A 3,548-nucleotide genomic window follows, 5' to 3' on the forward strand; every position below is an offset into this window, starting at 1 on the left:
GATCGGCTTCAATTAGCAGCAGTAGCGAAGGAATCGCTCGATCGGGTTCAGTTAACAGCCGTCGATCGATCGCTCGGGTTCAGTAACGCGTAGCCTGCAGTGCAATCGCTCGGGTTTAGTTAGAGCCCAACGCCTCGCTCGGGTTCAGTTAGAGCCAACGCCTCGCACACACATGCATACGTGTACGAGAGAAACGCGCATCGCTCGGCACCCGACCTCCCACCATAACCGGCAACTCCCCGAAATTTTCCTCCCCCTCGCTTCTACCACGGTTTTTTTTGTCATGGACGGCCCAAAGAATGTCATGCAGCCGCGTCTCCGGCCCGCCCAGGATGAAAAGCCCATTTTCTGTCAGGATTTTTTGTCATAGAAGTAGGAGCCCACCACATCTATGATGATACTGGGTTTTGTCACAATTATCGTCATAGAAGTGTCATATGTATGACAGAAAAAAAAATGTTCGGCCCAAAATGTCACGGATGTGTCTTTTTTTGTAGTGCCCCTCGGGTGTCCACCGACCTACTTCTTCCTCCTATATATACCCATGTACCCCGAAAACATCAGAAGCGACCACAAAAAACTATTTCCACCGTCGTAACCTTCTGTATCCGCGAGATCCCATCTTGGAGCCTTCGTCGGCGCTCTGCTGGAGGGGGAATCGATCACGAAGGGCCTCTACATCATCTCCAAGGCCTCTCCGATGAGTTGTGAGTAGTTTACCACAGACCTTCGGGTCCATGGTTATTAGCTAGATGGATTCTTCTCTCTCTTTGAATCTCAATACAATGTTCTCCTTGATCTTCTTGGAGATCTACTCGATGTAACTCTTTTTGCGGTGTGTTTGTCGAGATCCGATGAATTGTGGGTTTATGATCAAGTTTATCTATGAGAAAAATTTGAATCTCCTCTGAATTCTTTTATGTGTGATTAAGTTATCTTTGCAAGTCTCTTCGAATTATTAGTTTGGTTTGGCCTACTAGATTGATCTTTCTTGCAATGGGAGAAGTGCTTAGGTTTGGGTTCAATCTTGCAGTGTCCTTTACCAGTGACAGCAGGGGCAGCAAGGCATGTATTGTATTGTTGCCATCGAGGATAAAAAGATGGGGTTTATATCATGTTGCATGAGTTTATCCCTCTACATCATGTCATCTTTCTTAATGCGTTACTCTGTTCTTTATGAACTTAATACTCTAGATGCATGTTGGATAGCGGTCGATGTGTGGAGTAGTAGTAGTAGATGCAGGCAGGAGTCGGTCTACTTGTCACGGACGTGATGCTTATATACATGATCATGCCTAGATAATCTCATAATTATTCGCTTTTCTATCAATTGCTCGACAGTAATTTGTTCACCCACTGTAATACTTATGCTATCTTGAGAGAAGCCACTAGTGAAACCTATGGCCCCCGGGTCTATCTTTTATAATATAAGCTTTCAATCTACTTTTATTTGCATCTTTACTTTTCCAATCTATATCATAAAATACCAAAAATATATTTATCTTATCATTTTATCTCTATCAGATCTCACTTTCGCAAGTGGCCGTGAAGGGATTGACAACCCCTTTATTGCATTGGTTGCGAGTTCTTGTTTGTTTGTGTAGGTGCGTGGGACTTTTGAGGAGCCTCCTACTGGATTGATACCTTGGTTCTCAAATACTGAGGGAAATACTTACACTACTATTGCTGCATCACCCTTTCCTCTTCAAGGAAAACCAACCCAAGCTCAAGACGTAGCACCTCCCCCTGGTCTCAGCAGGTTCTAAAGTCATATTTCTTTTTATCGCACTACTTGTACTCGTACACCTCGACGTATTACTCAATTACAACATGTGGCTTTATATGACGCTTACTTGTTGTTCTTTCTTATTGATATTCTTTGTCAAATGGCATCCTTACACTATGGTATGCCTTAATATGCGAGGGGCCCTGTTGTACCCATAATACGGCAACAAAGTCGAATACCTTCACGATCGTTCGGCACCCCGAACTTATAGCATAATATGCATCGGCTCCAAATCATGTCTTGGGTCAATAGTTGGGTTGCCCGGCTCCTGTGCTTGCTACCTACGTTCCGCTATATCGGCTAGGGTAGTAAAGGGAGAACTATTACGATTGTGTCCCGGTTCTTCCGGACGAGCGCCTCAGTAGAGAAAGCCGAAAACTGACTGTCATGATACGGTGAGAGCTGGTCAGCTGTTTGAGAGGTTACAAAATCTTTAAGGATTTCTTCCGCATTATGCGATAACTAATGCAGCGTGCGATGGGTCGCCTTTTTCTTCCGATCAGGTGCTTATCGAGCCCCTAGTGCGGTCTTCCAAACACCAGGGGCTGCACCTACCTTTCTTTTGTCAAACTCCTATGGCTAAGTGAGGGTGATAAAGCCTTATAGTCCGATTGCCTGGTTCATTGCGCTGAACACATCCTTCAAGGACCAAAAAATGGGGTAAAGAGTGCTCAGGTTTATCCCGAACACCCCCGTACTTCCTACATGGGGGCAGAAGCCGGCGACTGGCCAACTCTCAGGATTAATATATAAAACGGCCGCACAGGAGGTAAAATTTTCAAATAATAGGCATTATATCATATAATGACCTTGTTCAACACTACATAGGATAACATGAATGTATTCATGCGAATATAATATCCTTGACACATTGCTCCGCTACAAGGCGGGATCCTTTCAGGACACTGTCATAATATAACTCGGGCTTGTGGTGCTCCTTCCCCGCAGGCGGTCCTTCGGTCATTAGCTTTTCAGCATCCATCTTCGCCCAGTGCACCTTTGCGTGGGCGAAGGCCATTCGTGCACCTTCCATATAGACCGACCGCTTGATGACTTCAAGTCGAGGGCAGGCACTTACAAGCCGCTTCACGAGCCCGAAGTAGCTGCTGGGAATCGCCTCGGCGGGCCATAGCCGGATAGTTAAATCCTTCATGGCTAGTTCGGCCGCCCTATGAAGTTCGATCAGCTGTTTCAGTTGATCGGCAAAGGGCACTGGATACTTTGGCGCCAGATATTGCAACCAGAAGAGCTTCTCTGGAGAGCTCCTTTCTTCGGCTCGGTAGAATTGTGCGACATCAGACACGCTGCGCGGCAGTTCCGCAAACACCTCTAGAGAAATCCGAATTCAAATTAGTAACGTGATTTTCTCCCTTTAAATATTTGCTTTGCATAGAAAAAGCCTTACCCGCCGCAATCTTCCTGGCCTCCTGGATTTCCTGCAGGGCGCCTTGGGCTTCGCCCCGGGCATCGTGTGCGGCTTGACGAGCCTTGGTGAGTTCGCATTCTTTCTCCGTTAAACTTTGATCCAAGGTCGCGCATTTCTTCACGGCCTCTTGGAGCTCTTGCTGAACTTCAATAACCCTGGACTCGTGCTTTTCACGAAGAGCCTGCTCTGTGGCTGCCTTCTTCTTGGTGTCGGCCACCACCTTCTTAAGAGCCTCGACTTCGGCCGTCGCCCCTAGAGCATATCATGAAAAATTTTCATCATGCTCAATTATTCATTCGCGATGAATGCGAACAAGGTTTTTTGCATACCTTGGTT

This window comes from Triticum aestivum, chromosome 3B, assembly GCF_018294505.1.
Source record: "Triticum aestivum cultivar Chinese Spring chromosome 3B, IWGSC CS RefSeq v2.1, whole genome shotgun sequence".
NCBI classification, from domain to species: Eukaryota; Viridiplantae; Streptophyta; class Magnoliopsida; order Poales; family Poaceae; genus Triticum; species Triticum aestivum.